The 20516-nt window shown below is 39.7% G+C and overlaps 1 long non-coding RNA gene across 2 annotated transcripts; it reads right to left on the bottom strand.

Moving 5' to 3' along the window:
• Positions 1 to 3984: 3984 nt before the first annotated feature.
• LOC144336354 (uncharacterized) lies at positions 3985 to 20253 on the bottom strand. Of its 2 annotated transcripts, XR_013408047.1 has the most exons (5): positions 20111 to 20253; positions 15636 to 15755; positions 15332 to 15533; positions 10408 to 10532; positions 3985 to 5220 (listed from the first exon to the last, which is right to left on the bottom strand). It is a non-coding gene; the product is annotated as an uncharacterized LOC144336354 (long non-coding RNA). The 2 variants fall into 2 exon arrangements; XR_013408046.1 differs by lacking the exon at positions 3985 to 5220 and having other exon boundaries at positions 10235 to 10547.
• Between the last annotated feature and the right edge of the window lie 263 nt (positions 20254 to 20516).

Below are 20516 nucleotides of genomic sequence, written 5' to 3'. Positions count from 1 at the left end.
GAGATGAAATGGAAGGGTGGCCCTAGGAGTGGTACAGGGTCTGTCATAACTGGCTGTCGTGGCTCAGACATCAGTTCCTTCTGCCTCAGTCACCATCAGCTTTGGCATGGACATTGACAGTTAACAGGTTGTCTAGTGGGCAGTAGAGGCCAAGCTGTCACCTCTGGCAGAGATGAGATGGATGCAGCCCCACAGTAGGCTGGACTGTCTGGGATCCAGTCACAGTTGAGGAGGTTTATTGCCTGAGCCCTTGAGTGGTGCCATATGGGAGGAATTTAGGCCTTGCTAAGACCCACGTGGGAAGAATTTGAAGGGACTATGGATTCTACAGAGGAAGTGAGGGCGGAGCCAAGAAAATGCTATTTTGTGAGAGTTGTTGTGGCCAGGGACATGTAGGTCTTGATTGCCTGTCTTGTCTCTCAATTGATAATGTATTTGGAATGTGGTTTTTATCTTCAAGACGTTTAGAGTGAGCAGTAATGGGATTCACTGGCATCAATAGCAGTGGAAGATGAGGACTCAAGGAGTTAAACAAAACCTCAATCCCACTGGTGGTAGTGGTTGCAATTTTATGAAGTCACTTTGGAAGTACATTAAAAATCAAATACAAAAGATCTTTGAGCCATGTTCCAGCTGTTATGAAAACCCTTCAGGTATTTATGTCAATGAGTACATTAACAGTCTTAATATGTCACAGGTGGCTGCATTTTATTTTTTAAAGCATTCTTAAAAGGCGATCCAATTTAAGTATACATTTGGGCTAAATTCTCATCCTTTGTGGCTCCATAGGGACATGAATTCATTAGTAAAAAGGCATAGAATGCTTTAAAAGGAAGAATTGTCTACTAGTTAGTGAGTTGGCCTAAAATATTGGGAGCTCTATATCCTGTTTCCACTCTGTTCATGGTCAAATTATTTCCTTCAGTGGGAGCTGGTTTGTCTCAGGGCTGATTTTTTTGTTGTCCTCCTCAACATGAGTCCTGGGTGAGGAAAATGAGATTACAAAGAACCAACATGTATTAGTCTTGCCCAATACCCAGCCTTTTTAGGCTTCCTTGACTTCCATAGCTGAGGCTACTTAAGCCCACTTTCAGACTCAGTCATTTCCCAGGTTTAAGCAGCAGTCAAGTGTTCCAGCACACCCCCTAAATCTCTGCACACAGTCAGATGTACCTCTGGTCAATTCTGACCTTGAGCTCAGCATTGCACACAGTCCCTTCTGTCACCCAAGATCTAGTCTCCACCTCACATGCCAGTTCTGAGAATCGGGCTTCTCTGTTGTTGCTAGTACCTGAGTTTCTGTGATGGAAATCTGATGCTGCCACTGTCTCTCTTTTTAAAAAAATTCATTAAATTTTTTTTGTGTTAAATATACATAATCTAAAATTTACCATTTTGACCATTTTTAAGTGTGTAGTAGAGTGGCACTAAGTACATTTACACTGCTGTGCAATCATCACTCCATCCCTAGAAGCTATTCATCATCCCATACTTGAGCTCTGAACCCATTAAGCTACTCCTCATTTTCCCCACTCCATAATACCCCTAGTCCCTGATAACCCCTGTTTTGCTCTCTGGCCATTGGCATTGTCTCTCTCTCTTTTTTTTTTTTTTTTTTTTTGACAGAGCTTTGCTCTGTCGCCCAGGCTAGAATGCAGTGGCATGATCTTGGCTCACTGCAACCTCCGCCTCCCAGGTTCAAGCGATTCTCCTGCCTTAGCTCCTGAGTAGCTGGGATTACAGACATGCGCCACCATGTCCAGCTAATTTTTGTATTTTTAGTAGAGAAGGGGTTTCACTGCATTGGCCAGGCTGGTCTCGAACTCCAGACTTCAGGTAATCTGCCCGCCTCGGCCTCCCAAAGTGCTGGCATTACAGGCGTGAGCCACTGCGCCGGGCCTTGGCATTGTCTCTTGTACTGAGTCTTGCCTCATTCTTGCCTGCCCACTTCTTTTTCTTTGGCCACAAGGACTAATCCGGGATCAGTCTTATTTTTTTAAGCCCAGCATAGATGGTGAAACTCTGCTACGTGCTTATTTTCTGTCTTCCTAGACTCCTGATGTGAAGGTTAAAGTGACTCCATCTTGGAAGCGAATCTGCCATAATGACTTCTGATTAACCCCCTTTCCAGGATTGACTCTGAGATTTCCAATTTATCTCTGCTTCTTGTGTAAGAGCACACAGCTACCATAAATCCTGTCCTTAGATCAAATCAACCTGCATAAACTCATACTTCCCATAAATCCTACCCTTAGATCAAATTCCTTCCTATTCCCTCTGAAGTATGTGTACCCTTTTCCTAGGGTATATAATCCCTGGGTCTGGGAGTAATGGTGAGGAAATTTACCTGACTTGCGTCTACCGAAGACCATACTTCTGTCTGTAAATTCCTCAATAAAATCTCTCTATAATGCAAGCAGGACTTGTGTGCCTCCTTCTTTGGTTATTAAGTTCCTTCTGCATTTTGGGGGTTGCTTTACATATACAGCCCTTTCATGAAACACCTGACTATTACTCTATCCTTCAGTCTTCATTACTTTTCTCTGGTTGTCTTTCATAATTTTCCTACTACATTGCTCTGAGATCTTTGCTTCCAACACATTCTCTCCACCTCCCACGCCCTGCCCTCATATCTATTTCCCTACCCTTGGATACAGCGTTCTATCTGCTAGACTATACTTCTCAGGGCCTGTAGCCAACATTTCTCCCTACTCCCTAATTTCAGGCCTTGGCTCTCCCAGCATGCTCCATTCCATTGCTCTTCCTCAGGCTATCTGGCTGCCCCTTGAGGCATGAGAACATTACCCTTCAGTGCACAGTCATATGGAGACAAAGCCACTGGCTCTGCAATCTTTAGAAGTGCAAAGGTCTCACTCTCTCTAAGAGGATATAGATTTGAATTCAGAATTATTAGCAGAGGGCAGTGAGAATTCGCAAAGTGCTGCACAAGGAAAATAGCACTCTGGTAACAAAAGTTGAGATGAGTTTTAATAGGCTAGAGTGACTCATTATAAAATGTCATTTTATATGTAGGTTTAAAAAACTAATTTCAAAGTGATCCACAACATTTCCCCAGGCCCTTCATCCCAACATGTAAAATACGAATCTCTTTGACAACATCCCCAATAAAAGTGGCCCTGACTTTCTTTGGAAAACTCACTGACAGAGATCTAAGTACATCTCAAAGTGTCCCATTGTTTCTAAGTTGGTTGGATTGTTAAAACCTAAGGTCCTATTCAGAAGAGATTTCTTCCTCTAATGTGCAGTATTATTCTTTGCATCTATTCAAGTCTGAGCTCTGCCCAAGAATTGGTTTCTATACATTTTAATAGGAGGTATTTTTAGAGGTCAGTGAAATATTACTGTGAAATTGAAAAGAATGACCCAATTCCTCATTTCCTTTCATTAGAAGTGATACATGTTAAATCTTATCTCCCACAGAAGAGAGTTGAGGTAGAATTAGATGTTCTTAATAACTGAATTATCAAGTACTCCAGTTTCCCAGTGAACTTTTGAAAATAGTGCAGATTTTCGATTCAAAATAGCATTTGGGTATTCTCTGATAGTCTAATACTCTTTGTCACATGGTCAAGACCAAGGCAAACAGGAACAGGGACTAGGGTCTCAGCATCAGGCAGATGAGAGAGGTGATTAAAGCTGAAATGCAGTGTAGAAGGAGAACCAAATAAGGTGAAGAGTGACTTCACCAGCTGTGCAGAAATCAAAGACAAAAATGATCAGATTAATACAAGAAACAGAGATGGTGAAAGCATTTGAGGGACAAATTGAAAGAAGAAAATAAATGATAAAACTGAGGCTCAGTGTTGCTCAGAAGAATTTTCTGGTTTGTTAGTGTCAATACCCATTGGGAAGGCCAAAGCCCACCTTGTTGCCTTCACTCATCAGAAGGTGACATTTTTGTTTTGGGTGTCTGATGTCCACTAACATAAGCCAAACAACAGGACAAAAAGATGTCTCGAGTCATTTTTAGTTGTATAAAGGACATTCAGTTTTTATTTGAAAGACCTAGGTTCAAGTTCCAATTCCGCAACTTACCAGATGTGAATTCAGAGCAAATCACTGACCCTCTCTGAACCTGTTTGTTTTCTAAATAATAATAACAAAGCCCAGTTCTTAGTCCGGAGGCATCCAATGAGCTCAGTAGTCTTTGAGCATTAGGGAGCATTCTACAGTAATTAAAGGTAGATTTTTCTAAAAGAAATAAATCTTGCAGGCTCTGAAAAGAAAAACTTGGCTCTTTGTTTCTCAGGAGATGTCAGCTGCATAAAGAGAGCAAAGTTGGGAGAGTTCGTATTTTCCTGTACAGTTCTGTTCAAATGTTCCATGGCATGTTTTTTCAGCTGCTAATAATGGAAATTCCTGCTGCCAAATATGTATTAATGATAACACCATTTAAACCCTTCCTGGCTGCCACTTTAGCACTAAGCCAGCACATTTGGGTTCCACAAAGCCAGATGGTCACCTTTTTCTGGAATTTAGCTTTATGATGCCACTTCAATTGATTCTAGACTTTGTTATATGGTTCTCCCCTAATCTGTCTTACATTATTACAGGAAAGAGAAGTATTGTTAAAAAAATAAACTTGATTTTTTAGAATAGTCTTAGACTTACAGAAAACTTGCAAAGACAGTTCTTATGCCCCATGCTCTGTCTCCTTTGTTATTAGCATCTTACGTTAAGGCACATTTGCTGCAATTAATTCACCAATGTTGACACATTATTATTAATTTCAGTTCATACTTTATTCAGATTTCCTTAGATTTCACCTAACATCCTTTTTCTATTCCAGCATCTCATCTGGGATGCCACATGGTATTTACTAGTTGTGTCTTCTTAGGCTGAGACAGTTTCTCATGTTTTTCATTTCTGATGACCTTGACAATTTTGAGGCATTTTTTTGAATGTCCTTTCATTGGGAATTGTCTGTTGCTTTCCTCATGATTAATCTAGAGTTACAGGTTTGGGAAAGGAAGAACACAGAGGTAAAATACCATTTTCCTCATGTCAGGGATACATTTGATGAACATGACTTACCACTGTTGTTGACTTTGATCACCTGGCTGAGGTGGTATCCAGCAGGTTTCTCCAATGAAAAGATATTCTTTTATTCCCTGTTTTCTGAAGGAAGTGACTGTGGGCAGACCACACCGTCTCACCTCTTTGAAGGTGGCGTATCCACATGAATTAGTCGGAATTGTTCTGTATGGGAGATTTGTCCCTTTTACTCCATTTATTTCTTTATTTATATCATTACGGACTCATGGACATTTATTTTATATATTGAATTATAATCTCATACTACTTTATTTAATTTTTTGCTCAAAATTTTCCAGCTTTGGCCATTGGGAGCCTTCCTTCAGTTAGCTCCTGTATTCCTTTGTAATACCTTCCTCACTGTCGGGTTTTGTTTGCTTTATGTTTGCTTTTGTATTTTGGACACTTCCTTACTTTCTTGCACTATAAGATACTCCAGGCTCATCCTGAATAGGTCTTTATGGTGTTGAGGTACATATCTTCTATACTTAATTTGTCGAGAGTTTTTATCATGAAGGAATGTTGAATTCTGTCAAATGTTTTTTCTGTTTCCATTAATATGATTATACGGTTTTTGTCTTTCTTTCTGTTAATGTGATGTATTGCATTTATTGATTTCTCATATATTAAACTATTCTTGCATTTCTGGAATGAATCCCATGTAATCATACTTAATTATATTTTAATTTTAAAATTTTAATGATCTCTTAAATTTATTATTACTTGCTTTATGGCCTAGCATAAAATCTATATTAGAATTTTTTCCATGTGTACTTGAAAAGAATATACATTCTGCTGTTGGTGGTGGAGCACCTCATATATGTCAATTAGATCAAGTTGATTGATAACTGTTGTTTAAATCTTTCTAGTTGTCTTATCAGTTAATGAGAGAGGAATATGTAAATCTCCAACTATAATTCCAAACTATAATGCCAACTATAACTCCAACTGTTTCTACTACCAAGTCTGTCAGTTTTTGTTTCATGCACTTTGGGGCTTTGTAAAAATTATGTATTATAAACTATACATTTATAATTGTTTCATTTTCTTGATGTGTTGATCTCTTTATTGTTATTAAATGTCTCTCTTTGTCTCTAGAAATATTTTTTGTCTGAAAATCTATTTTGTCTGATATTAATGCAATAATTTCAGCTTTCTTCTGGTTACCGTTTGCATTAGTGTATCTCTCTAAAGTGTGTCCATTGGAACACAAATCTGCTGTAATTTATTTTTTTGTTTCTTCATTGTTGGTTATTTATGTTAAGCATTGTTTTGTAGATAGTTTCCCTTCAGATGTTTAATTATTTTCTTAGAATAAAATTCATTTAATTATCATCCCTCAGACCAGAAATATTTCAAAAATTTTTCCATAGTTATATGGGCATAGTGATTATCCTTAGGAAATTATAAATTGATGAAAGTTATAATTATTTTGAAAGGAATTGTACTATATGTTTTATATTTATTACATAATTTAACATAATCCTTAAAACAATATGGTAATATAGATATTTTTATTATTTTTATAATTGTTTTTTGGGATGGAATCTCACTCTGTCACCTAGGCTGGAGTGCAGTGGCACAATCTTGGCTCACTGTAATCTCCACCTCCCGGGTTCAAGCGATTCTCCTGCCTCAGCCTCATGAGTAGCTGGGATCACAGGCGTGTGCCACCATGCCCAGCTAATTTTTGTATTTTCAGTAAAGACAGGGTTTTGCTATGTTGGCCAGGCTGGTCTTGAACTCCTGACCTCAGGTGATCCTCCCGCCTTGACCTCCCAAAGTGCTGGGATTACAGGCATGAGCCTGTAATTTACTTTTATTTTTACAGATAAATACCTAAGTACCATAGAGATTAGGTAACTGGTTTAAGTATACAGAACAAACACTAAACGAAAGAGCCAAGGTTTGAATTCAATTTCTGTTAGACTCCATGAGATAATACGAAGTTTTTCTTTAACTCTCTCTCTTTCCTTACTTCATTGCTCTCCCCACACAAGCATTTTTTTTTCTCTTGACCTATCCCTGCCCCTTTCTTTTTCTTTTTTCTTTTTGAGACGGAGTCTTACTCTGTCACCCAAGCTAGAGTGCAATGGTGCGATCTCGGCTCACTGCAATCTCTGCCTCCCAGGTTCAAGTGATTCTCATGTCTCAGCCTCTTGAGTAGCTGGGATCCCCGCCCCTTTCCTTTCAGATACTTAGTGGTTCATAGTGTGAAAGGAAAGTAAACACTTTCACTAGGCCAAAAAGAAAAAAATTAAGCTGAAAGCTGAGTCATGCAAGAAACTGCCTTTCCTTTTGTTCCTAAGCATACAGCTACAGATAAAAGGCTAAACATCTCCACAGGTAGCTACTCTATGTTCACCTTATCTCAATTGACTGAATGTGAAACAAAAATATAATTGACTATTCTCCTACCTGCTCTTTATCTCTTGCAATATGTGGATTCAGCAATGTGAACATCTATCCCCTTCCTCTTTCCCCTCCTGCCCACTGTCCTCCTTTAAATATTGAAACCCTCAAAATCATCTCTAGAAAAAGGCACAGATCATAGACTGTTTCTGTGGTTCTGAGTTCTTTTTTCCTGGTCCTGTCCTGGCAAAGTAAACTTCTGAATTGATTTAGACCTGTCTCAGATGCGTTTTGGTTGACAGTAGCAGGTTATTGGTCCCTCTCTGTCAGAGCCCAGAAACTGTGATGAACTCATTCACGGTTGTTGATGCCCTCTATAAAGGTATGGCCACGAGTGGGAGTCCCATTCCATAAGAATGTTATCTTATTGTTTCAGTGGAAGGTCAGGAAGAGAAATACGAGATGAGGACTTGGGAAAGGGCAGTTATTTTTGCTGTTGCTGTTAAAGTGGTATATATATATAGTGTGTGTGTGTGTGTGTGTGTGTGTGTGTGTGAGATGGTGGTGGTGGTGGCCCATGTATTCTCAGTGAGATTTCCTAAAAATATCCAATCCTGTCTCTCCAGGCTGATAAGTAATATCTGCTTATATAGCATTTATCACATACCATTTCACAACAGTTTCTTGGAAGAAAACCAAAACTGATCATAAAACATAGAAATAATTGGCAAGTAGATTGATGATAGTAAAATCCTTTTGTACATAACTGAAGAATAATATGGACAAGACAAAGAGGACTTTTGTCTGAATGGGGATTAGTCTATCCATCCATCAATCTATCCACACAGATATACATAAATACACACATCTGTATATTACTCATTCTATATACGCATTTGTGTAGATATAGATATGGCTTCTCTATGTCAAACTAGCAATTACTTTTTCAGCACAAAATACCTCACTCAGCAATGATCCCCATTAATGAAATCAGATTTTGTTGCATCACCAAAGAGTTCAAAAGCTATTCTCCCTTTTGTATTCTGTGCCAATGGCAAGAAACACACAAGAAGAAGACTGAACTTAAACTTAGCAAATTTGAAGTGCAGGGAGAATTTTATAAATGGCATAAATGATTTTCGATACAAATAGTGTTATTTCATGTTAATACTTTCCCAGAGTCACCATCCTTTTTTGAGTCTTCAAAGTGATTTAATTTTGATCTTTTAGAAACGTTCTTTTCTCCTGAGAAAAAAATTTGTCATGGAAACAGTGGCAAATGTAAAAGTGTGGGCATTTACAGTTTCCCAAACTGTTAGAATTCTCAAGTCCTGTCCCTGTTTTTTATGATGGTGGGGGCACAAGGGCAGGGGTATGGACTAAGGGAGTGTTTGCACCAAGAATAATATCTAGAAGAGAGTTCTGTACATTTCAGTGTGAATTTCACTGGGTACGTGCCTTATGGGGAGAGACTAAGATGTAGAAACAGAGAGAAGAGACCACTGGTGAGAAGATGAGGCCCTTCCTAAGATTCTTAATATAAATTTATAAACATACAGGTGTATGTGTGTACATTTATGCTTTGTGCACGTAGGTATTTATGTGTTGTGTGTACACATGTCTGTGCATGTATATGCATATATACACATATATACACACATTACATACACATATACATACGCATACTTTTTCCCACTGAAATTGTTGAAACTCTTGAAAATTGGACTTGAGTTATCAAAAATAATGCTTATTCTTTTCCATTCAATACCAAGGAAATCATATTTACCATGGGTCCAGAAAAGTCGTTTCTCTCTTTCCCCTCCCCATTACCCACCAGTACCCACTCCTTTTGCACATGCTATTTGGTCACTGGCCATCCCTAATGGCTCATCTAGACAGAGGTATGTGACCAGGACAGGTTAGGGGTCGAGATAAGGTGGATGTTTGCTGTAAGGCAGTGCCTTCCACTCCTTCCTAACCTGGGTTGTGCTTCTGGGCATGTGAAATGTATCGGTCCTTACTCCAATTTCCCAAATACAACTGGAAAATGTGAATATAAATGCCTCTGTCCTTTAGCGAGATGTCTAGAGGGCTATCTGAGGGCCTCAGAAGTAAAACTGACCTCCCCAGGGAAACTAGGCTCTCAGTTCCTTTCTTAATTCTCTGTATGATAATAAAATATGAAGTGGAAGATCTTCTAGACCACCACCTTAAATTTGCAGATGAGAAAGCTGGAACTCAGAAAGGCTGAGAGGTTCAAGGTCTCACAACTGTTTATGCTCAACTGGGAGATGAATTTGTTTCTCTGGCCTGTCAGGCCAACATTCTTTCCACTCAGCTATGCCGCCTCCTGCCTCCTAAAAGGATTCTAGCAGGACACTCTGATGAAAAGGACCTTCTCTTTTTACATCTGCTGCTTAAAGTTTATTTTATCATCACACAATTTTATGAGTTAAGCTATGTACATAAACAAATACTATTACTTATTACTTGTTTACTATCGCCCTCCTTTTGGACATCAGAAAACCGAGGGTCTGAGTTGCAGTAATTCCCACAGAATCTCAAAAATGCACCCAGACTGCTCTTGCTTGCAGGACAAACGCACAGCACAAGCTTCCGATGAGGAATGTGGCTGTCGCAAGAACAGGACGCCACGATTCAATCCCTTCCCACGGCTGGCCCTGGCTGCCCACTCACATCAAGCAAGGGCACAGCATCCCTTCCGACAGCCTGACCCCTACCCCCAGATAAATCGACATGTGGATTGCAAAGGCATTCATAGGCGATGGTGCTAAGACTGCTTGACGCTGACACCACACTTTGATCATTCAGTCAAATCAAAAAGCATTTATTAAGCATCTGTGTGAGGCTCCCTGCTGGGGCTTCTCTTTGTATCCCTAGCATTCACACTTCCCTGCTTTTCTTCTGTGTCTCTTCACCCCTGCCCAAGAAAACTCCCCTATCCACAGGAATCTCACTGCTCATGTTATCATGTCTTACCTAGAGTGGGATCCCATTTTGGTTTCTCCCAAGATGCTATTCAGTGTCCAGAATGAAACTTGGGGAATGGACCGCTCCTTTCTCCAATGTAGAGTCTACGCATCCATCTCTGCTTTCGGGAGATTCTGTGTGAGGAGCGCCTTAGTTAGGAATCAGAGAAAATGACGATGAAATTTCAGTCTGTTTTCTTTTTTCAGAATGCAGAGTGAAAATTTAGGAGGGTTTTTAGAAAAGCAGTTTACAGCCAGTAGTTGGAAGCGTTGAAGTGTTTTTGCAAGACCAATGTCTCAGATTATAGATTTATGATTTACTTGAAAATAAATCATTTATTTTAGGCTTGGATTTTAAAAAGAAAAAAAAATAAAAGCTTAGAATGATTTTCTTCAAGTTTTCTATGACATTCTTTACATCAGGAAGAGAGATGAGGGAAGGCAAGATGGAGGTTTTAGAGAGAACAGGGTTCCAACGTTATTTTTCCCTTGGTTCATTTATGAGACTACATTTTCCTAGCTGCATACGCTATTTCCATTGTATGACTCACACAGACATTTTACTACATTTAAAATTGTGTTAAATTCTTTCTGAAAAGCTTGGGTCAAATACACATACTATGCATACAGTTGGAAATTCTTCCTCATAGATCCAGCTCACGGTATGGATGTTGTATTTGTGTCCTCGTTGTCATGGCAACTAGAAAAGGGTTAAGCCAGGGCCTCAGAAAACCCAGAGGGTGTGCAGTAAAATATCATAAGTGTGTATATACTTCCTAAAATATACTTCTCAAATATGGATTAAGAAATCTTAAAACCACTGTCTTAAAATTAATTTTTCATTCCTAGTATTCAGATTATTGCCTAAAAAGGGTATTCTTAAAACAATCTCTTTCACCTCACTCCTTTTCTCTCTAAATTGTCATTTAATGACCATTTATCTCAAAAGACAGACTATGTAAATACATGAGAAGTGCTTTGGTTTTTAGATATGGATGAGAGACATGCCAATGAGAATATGAATGAAGTTGTTTTCTGGCTGAAACAAACTGTCTTTTTTAGATCTCTCTTTTAAATCCATTTATATGAGAGTAATAAAACATTTTTCTCCATTTATTTAGGAGCTTACTAAATAAACTTAGGCAACCCTTAACAATACCAAGATGTTAAACATTCACCAGCTCTAAGAATTCAGACTCTTCTTTGTGTTGGCTGATGGCCCTCAGGTCCCTGACTACCCCTTTTAATTTTCTTACACACTTTACCCTGTGAGATAAATTTTAAGAGTTTATCCCAAAATAACACTGGGTAGGAGTACAGAATGCAATTCTGTTTGTTTTTGTTTTTGTTTCTTGAGATGGAAGCTCACCCTGTCACCTAGGCTAGAGCACAATGGCGCAATCTCAGCTCACTGCAACCTCTGCCTCCCGGGTTCAAATGATTCTCCTGCCTCAGCTTCCCAGGTAGCTGGGATTACAGGCACTGGTCACCATGCCCAGCTAATTTTTGTATTTTTAGTAGAGATGGGGTTTCACCATTGTGGCCAGGTTGGTCTTGAACTCCTGACCTTGTGATCCGTCTGCCTTGGCCTCCCAAAGTGCTGGGATTACAGGCGTGAGTCACTGCGCCAGGCAGAGAATGCAATTTTTATAAGGCCCAGAGCCATTGCAGCATTAGATGAAACACCATATTTTATATCTATACATCTTGCCTAGTTACATTTCCATGTGCAAAAGGAGGATGGGTAAAAAAACCTTCACTAAACGGTTCCCTGTCCCACTGCCCATTTCATAAGGATATCAGAGAGAGTATTAATACATCCCCTGGTCTATAATGCCTGGTTTAACTTTTAACCTTTGACACACTACCAGAGTTTTCCACACCCTGTATTTATTTCAAGATATTTCTATGTAGGAAATATATTTTATAATGAAATAATAAATGATAAATCATAAATGGCTTTATGATTTTATAACAAACATAAATTTATGGGAATATACTTAAATGTTCACTTCCAACCTTTGATACCATCTCATATTTAATATCTAAGAATCAAAAAAATATTTCAGGATCAATATCCTGGCCCTTCTTCTGCCATCTGGTGGAGAAATAGAGAAGCAGTGAAACTGAAGAAACCAGGAGTTTCTTCAGTCCTTAAATGCATCAGTCAGCAAATGCTTGTGGGATATTATTACTATTTATTATTATTATTCATCAAACAGTACTCATCAAGACACTTCGCATGATTAAACATCATGCTCTGCAAAGTAACCACATTTAGTCTCTGTCCCCAGAAGAACTATGAAATATTACATGATTGAAAACTCCCGGATGATTTAGTTATTTTCAAGCAATCAGTTCAACATACAATGTAAGGAAAGGACTCCTTAAGACTATGAGGTTAGCATTTAGCTCATTTTAGTAGTAATTTGCTTTATAATGATATTCTGACCCCAAGATGCTCATGCTTTTCTAAGCACTTCTAAAGAGAAAGAGAGAAGGGAAGGAGAAAGAGATGGATGCAACTCTCTAATGCCTTACAAATCCCCAAAATGACATTTTAGGCTCATTTTTAAAATCATTTAAGTGTGTCTTAAAGACTCTTTATGAGCAAAAATAACATGTCCATGAGGTATCTGCAAATTTATTATAGTTTACAGGGTGTGGAGAGCAGAGATGTAATAACAAACATCCTAACTGTCACAGACTTGAGGAAAGTGACAGCCTCCTCAAATTAACTGGAACAAAATGATGTTCCAAGCCTGCTGAATTACCCCATACATAGCCGCATCTGAATTCCCATCTTCTTGCCAAATTCCACAGAAAAGAGGCAGCCAGAAATCATGGAGGAAATACATTGATTGCCATTAAATATCCTGCACATTTCCTGGAAATGTGGTTCTTTATGCTGATGGATTCTGGTTGAAGGCACTCAGGACCAAAGGGCCATGCTGTTTTGTATTGACAGTGGCTATTGGCTTGGTCCATTGCCACATGCTCTTTGATTTTAAAAGGGCATTGAAATCTAGGGAAGGCCCTTCACAGTGTTCCATGACATAAATAGAGAAAAAAAGCAGTGCTCATGTAACCAATGCTCTCTTAACTCGATGAGGCTCTCAAAGGGGCTATGGAGCAGAGTGAACTCCCATCCCTACTTCCTGCTTCCTCCACTCAGCACCCTCTTGGCCCAAATAACCCTTTGGCTTAAAGAGGGGAGGAAGGTTCTATCTTGAACATTGCCCATTATAAATAATCAATGTGCATATTTTGGATAAGCACTGGGTATGTGATGCTTTTCTAAACAAAATGAGAATTTATGTAGCCCCAAAATAGACTACATAAATTACATCCTTTAAAAATACATCCTCTACGGTTTTTGTTTTCTTTCTTTTTTTTTTCTGTAGCTGCTTCTTTATTTCAACTTCCCCACACACATCTTTGACTGCTGTGGCAATGTGAAAGAAAGGTCAATGCAATTTCACAATTGATTCCTACAAATTCTTTCCCTACCAGAGTGTCCACGAGGGAGATCAAGTAACATCTGCCCGTAAGTGGTGGGTTTGGAACCCATGGAAGAGTAACTGGTGATCACCTGGAGCCAGTATGGGTTTCTTAATATTAGGTTATGTCAGTCCAAACTCATTTCTTTCATTGAGATTGGTACTGTAGTATAAATGCAATGTATCTAGATGACAGCAAAATTTCCGGAAAGGTGAAGGAGAAAAAAATGAACTGAATCCAAATGTGCTGGATTTGGGATAGATAGATAGATAAATAACAAAAGAGGGATGTTTCCAGTAGAAAGCTAAACCATTCTGTTCTTGTTTCACATTTTAATTAATAACTTGAAAGAAATATAACAGGCACGCCTTTAGAAATTTGTCCAATAAACATTCAACTGAAGATGCTCTTGATGACAGAGCACGGGCTGGGATTCGAGGGTAGCAGTACAGGCAATGCAGAAAGCCTGACCTTTGGGAGGCTGCAGGCTCTTTAATTATGCTGATGCTAGAAAGCAGGAAGAACTAAAGATTGGATAACAGAATCACAAGCAAAAGCCGTGCAAACATTTTTTAGGCTAAATTTCCCAGAGATGTATGTGGTATTCTAAATTCAAGATAAAAAAAAAATAAGAATCCAGCAACAGAAGAAGAATCCTCTTCCAGGGTAGGAAGCTATGGCGTTAGTAACTGCTTCATGAAAAAAAAATTAATGGTTTGAGATGACCGATATAGGGTGCAATGTGACGCAGCTCCCCAAAAGAGCAGTGCAATCTTGGACTGCGTAATATAGACATATGAAACCAGAACAAATTGGCAACCACCCCTTTATACTTTGTGATGTTTCTAGTGATCTCAGAGTGTTATATTCTCCAATGGACCCTGTACATTAGTTGGGTCACAGACAAACTAATGCCTTTCCAAAATATCTACTGAGATGATGATGGACTAGACACTAGAAGCTATTCTCCAGCAAATGTTTATTGAATGCCTACTTTGTTTCAGTCACTAATTCTGATGCTGGGGATAAATGATGGCTACAACGGACAAGGTTCCTGTTCACATGAGGATGATTATTTAATGGCTAAACAAAAGACAAATACATAGTGGATAAGATAACTTTATATAATGATAAAAGCTACTTTAAAAACCACCAAAAGCCATATCACATGAAGCACATTGAAAAGTACTAGATCTGATGTTTAGACTGGAAGGGGAAAGATGAAAGGAACACACAAATATCTTATTAAAATATAAGAAGATTATTTTACATAGGAGACAGACTAAATATATTGTGTAAGGGCCTGATGAATAGAACCATGGCCAGCGAGAGACACAATTGAGTCAACATACAATAAAACTGCCTATAAATCTAGTTTTCCCAAAGGAAATCAAGGCTACTCCAGAAGAAGATATATTCTCCAATCTACTTACCAAACCAGAAACTGCACAACCCTTTTGATCAGGAGTTGTAGGTCCACAGCTGGAAGGTTCAACCTCTGTGTCCCTCCAGTACTTCGCAGGTGCCACTAGTAGCTCTTCTCTCTCAGCCCATGGAAATATCATGTCTGTCTCCCCAGCTAGACTGTGAACCTCACGAGAACGCAGGCTGTGAATACATATTGTGACCTTCCTCCTAGCACAGCACATGACACCAACAGGCACTTAATAAATGTTCAACAGAAGGAATTAAAGTATCAAATGAGTAGCATGATTGGAAGACTTTTAAGATGCTTACCATCGGCCGGGCGCGGTGGCTCACGCCTGTAATCCCTGCACTTTGGGAGGCCGAGATGGGCGGATCACGAGGTCAGGAGATCGAGACCATCCTGGCTAACACGGTGAAACCCCGTCTCTACTAAAATACAAAAAAAAAAAATTAGCCGGGCGCGGTGGCGGGCGCCTGTAGTCCCAGCTACTCGGGAGGCTGAGGCAGGAGAATGGCGCGAACCCGGGAGGCGGAGCTTGCAGTGAGCCGAGATGGTGCCACTGCACTCCAGCCTGGGCGACAGAGTGAAGACTCCGCCTCAAAAAAAAAAAAAAAAAAAAAAAAAAAAAGATGCTTACCATCATGTGGTTCTATAAGTTGCACGTATTTCAGGGAGTGGGTTATAGAAAATCTTAATTGTTTACTCGAAAATTTCAACTGGACATCCCTCAAATATCTAAAACCCAATAAATTAAAACATGTACCTCTTTCCCGAAATAATTGTTTCTCTTCTTATATTCAACGTCTTATAAGGTGGCATTGTTATGCATTGAAACAAAGGATCTGGGCATAATTCTGGTTGATTTTTTTCCCCTTCCACTCCATAGTCTCTCTCTCTCCAATTCCTGGGTGGTTTCCTTAACTTTGCCTAAACCATCCTCTCCATCCCCTACAACCTTGGCTCAAGCTGTCGTCATTTTTACCTGTTTTCATAATCAGGAATCATTCAGCCCCAAGTGACTAAAAACTAACTCAAGCTTGCTCAAGCAAAAATAAACTTATTGGTGTATATAACCCTAAAGTCCATTGGTAAACTGGTTTCAGACACAGAGGGATGTAGACTCTAGACTGTTAGAGGCTCAAACAATATTAATACAGCTCTGTTTCCCCTTCTTCTTGTTCATTTTCCTGCAAGTATTGGCTTAATGATCAGGTTTTCTCTGTGTAACAAGAAAGATGGCCTCTGGAAGCTGCAAGGCTACATCCTTTTATAAAGAAGAAGAAGAAAAAGAAAGAAGAAGAAGGAGGAGAAGGAGTAGTAGGAGGAGAAATAATTCTATGTCTAGGCGTGCATACGTGAATTTTCAGTAGAGAAGCTTGATAAAAACTGCTTGGATTATGTGCCCACCCGAACCAGGGACGGGTACTGTAATGGGTTGAGTTTGGGTCATTTGTCCACCCCTGTGTGAGTGGGCCAGGCAATGAGAGACAGGTGATTCTCTTCCAAAGAAACAGATGCTAGACAAAAAACCAATAGCCATTCTGTACAGTCACGCTCTCCCACTAACTCCCTAATTATTCCGTGTCTCCTACTTCCTCAGTATATGCTCTTCGTTGCCCCCCCCCAACCAAAAAAGTGATCTTCCTAAACGGCAATTCTAATTCTCTGTCTTCCCTCCTGAAAATGCTTAAGTAGCTCCTACTGGCCTGTAAAGTAAAGTCAAACTTCATTAGATTCTCACTCCTGCCTACTTCTGATGTATTTCTCCCTAGACTACTATCCTGGCCAAAGCTCCAGCCATTCTCAACTGCTTGCAATTTATCAAGCATACAAGATTATTTTGTGCCTTCAGTCGTTACTCACAGTGTCCCTCTTCCCTTCCTCCCATTAATTCCACAATCCCATTAATTTCTTCCCAAGAGGTTGCCCAGTAAGCAACTCCCCCCACCCCCACCCCCCACCCCCGAAAAAGCCTTTCCAGCTCTCCCTCAGGTAGGATTTATCCACGTGTGCCCTGTACACACCTCTGTCTCTTTAGCTCATGCATTCGTTTACATGCTTGTCCCCATCTAATAACCTGTCAGCTCCTGGAGGACAGCAATCAAGCTTCATTCATCCTTGTGTTTCTGGTAATTACCTGCAGACAATAGGCACCTAATAAACCCTTTTGAGAGAGAATGAAAGAGAGGAAGGGAGAAAAAAAAAAAAGGTGCGAAGGACAGGAAGAGATTCCCCAGGGCTTGTCTTTTCTTCCCAGATAATAAATACATTTTGAAAATAATATTCTGGGCAAAACCTCTTGCCTTTGTTATCTAAATCAAGCCATGAGTAATAGTGAGAATTTCAGGTCCAGTCACTGTGAAAGGTAGATGCAGGGAACATGGGAAGAGGGGACAAAAAGGTGACCTTTTATGGCATGGGTCAAGGTAGAGCCCCTGCATCTCCCACCCGTGTAGAGCGGGAGCCGGGTCACAGACTGATGACGCGCCATCTGCAGCAACATGCCATGGCCTCCCTGCTTCTGGCTTGCTTCTGACTGGGCAGTCATGTGGAGAAATGAAAATGAATGGAGAAATGAAAAAGGCGACGTGATTTTCTGCTGAAAGCATTTCCAGTCATAGGTCTGAGTGCATTTTAATTATACCTGGACACAGGGGCCCCCACTCAGACATAACTGCAGTCCCAAGTGGACTGTCCCTGTGACTGTAAAGAGTTGTCTGAGCTTGTGCTTCTCTCCAGAGCCTGACATCACACTGATCATTAAGCAACTGCGCAGAGGAGCAGCTGGGTGTTTCCATGGCAACCTGCACTGGGTTGCCTGCAGAGCTTGGTAACAAGAGCATTTTATTATGGGTCATTAAGGGCAAAAGGCTTGATTTACATTATTTCCTGTAAAATCCTATTATTTCAGGTGTTACATTCCATCTCCATCTATGCTGCTTTTCTAGAAAAAAATCGTGTGGGTTATTAGGTGGAGAAACCACAAGAGGCTTCAGGTAAACCAAGCTATACAGTGATCTGTAGATGAGAAAAGTATTCTGCCAAAGGGATGTGTGGTCCAGAGGTATCTAGTGTTCTCCGAGGCCAGAGAATTCCTGCTGTGAAATGTGAAGTCATTCTTTTTATTGTCTGTTCCCTTTGCCTGAGTCATGCTTTTGACTGGTATCCATGAGGATTCTTGGATTCTGTGTTCTGCTAAATAAGTATCACCAAATCTGGCCTGACTGTTCCTTAGCCACATCAGCTGCTGTCTCAGGGGTCTTATATTCCAGAGTGACCAAAATGCAGCAAATGGTAGCTCCTATCAGCACTTAAGCACATAAAGTTCTAGAAGGCTGTGAGCCTCTCTCTCTCCTCTTATCTGTACTTGGGAGCAGGGAGATTGAGCGTTCAACTCTAGCCAGTGTCTTTCTGGTAGCCCAGGCCCCCGGCCAGCACTGCACGCTGACCTGGAGCGGATGGACAGTGATTGCCTTTGAAGTGTGGTAGCGTTAAGTCTATTTGGGGAAGGCACTCTGGAAGGTCATTGTCTCACAGCTCCATCTGCTATCTATGATTAAGGATATTGATTCTACAGAGGCCATACCACAAATGCCATAGAATGTGCTCAAGCTTCCAAACCTGTGTAACCTGACGATAGTTAACTTAGGCCTTTCTGAATACTCACAAGTACTTTATGACTGAGATGATGCTGGGGGTCTTGCCCGCCAGGATGAGAACTGAGAACTAGAGACAAGCAGCAGTGGGGTATCATTCTTAAGTTTTTTGAGCTCATTTAGTACTGTTAGGAATATGTGAGAAGCTTCCCTGTTGAGAAAAAGCATTTGCCTAAGTGAGTGGAACAATGGGCATGTCATTGAATTAGTTCACGGTTTCACTGGCATTTCACACCATCCTCCAAGGATGCAGTGATCGACTTCAGATGACCCAAAGCAGAGCAGTGACCAGTAAGTGGGTGATTGTGCATCCTCTACTTATAAAGATGATGCTACTGAATTGCAGGCTATTTTTTAACAAAAGACTCCCTCCTCTTAATATTCACCAGAACTGTTATTTACTGTTATCTACTAGAAAAAGTAGATTTTTGTGTTAAATTGCAATCTTTGAACTATAGAATTAAAGCATCCCTAATATGAACAGTGCAATCTCTTCCATTTGGGTTGAGTGACCCAAGGCAGAAAGCAGGAGAATTAAGACAATGTGGAGAATGTTCTCGGGTATATCTGCTGGTGAGAGAGAAGGACCAGAGAGGTGAGAACAGTTCAGATTTCCTGCTGAGTAGCATGAGGCACCAACACATAGGACATCCAGTGTACCTTTGAAGTCCAGAAGATATGACTTGAGGGTCACGACAAAGAGATTGTTTTACAACTTGCTTTTCTTGCCCCACCAAAGGGTTTAGGCTAGATTAGATTTGGAAAATGAAGCTATAGTCATTGTATGTTTAAATATTGTGAACAGAACATATACAGAGCAGATTTAAGGAATGAAAACATATTAGACATAATAATGACAAAAAAAGAGATACAAAATTTTAAATAAAACCCAATTCAATAAAATGGAAAGGTCCTAAAATTGTAGTGGTATTAGTTACTTCTGAATGTGCCCTTCCCTTGTGTATTCCTGGCTTCTAAATAGAAAAAATTAACAATGATCTGTATTACCAAAAATAACAGTGAATTAATAATATAATGGCTTGAGCAAGATGAACTAATTTAAGGAATCAGTTATATCTTAAACTGTTAAAAATTAAAATAATCTTGTTCTGAATGAAAGGTCCGACCTGCTTGTGAACATGTCTCAGAGAAGATTCCTCTTTCATATCATTTCTCTTCTTACTAGTTGTGAAGAAAATCATTACAACTTTCCAGGCCTGTCTCTCCTCAATTCCTGAAGAAATCGTTACCTTGTCATTTAGCACTGGGCCTACAAAAAACCAAAAAGTGTTGTTGAAAATGAAAGGTTTAGTTATTTCAATACTTTGGCATAGGCAAAACAGTTACTTGAATGATTTTTCTTTTCTAAGAAGAGTAATATCTATTTATGAGAGGAAATTTAAACTAATACTGACTCCTGGCTTGACACTTCTTTTCGCACTGCTTAACTTCAACACTCCTGATTCCATACCTCTTGCTAACACTGGTGACCACAGAGTGTATTAACACAGTGACATTACGCTTCCTCAGTGT

This window comes from Macaca mulatta, chromosome 17 (assembly GCF_049350105.2).
Source record: "Macaca mulatta isolate MMU2019108-1 chromosome 17, T2T-MMU8v2.0, whole genome shotgun sequence".
NCBI lineage: Eukaryota > Metazoa > Chordata > Mammalia > Primates > Cercopithecidae > Macaca > Macaca mulatta.
The sequence above is the reverse complement of the archived record's forward strand: the minus strand, read 5'-3'. Positions and strand labels throughout refer to the sequence as shown.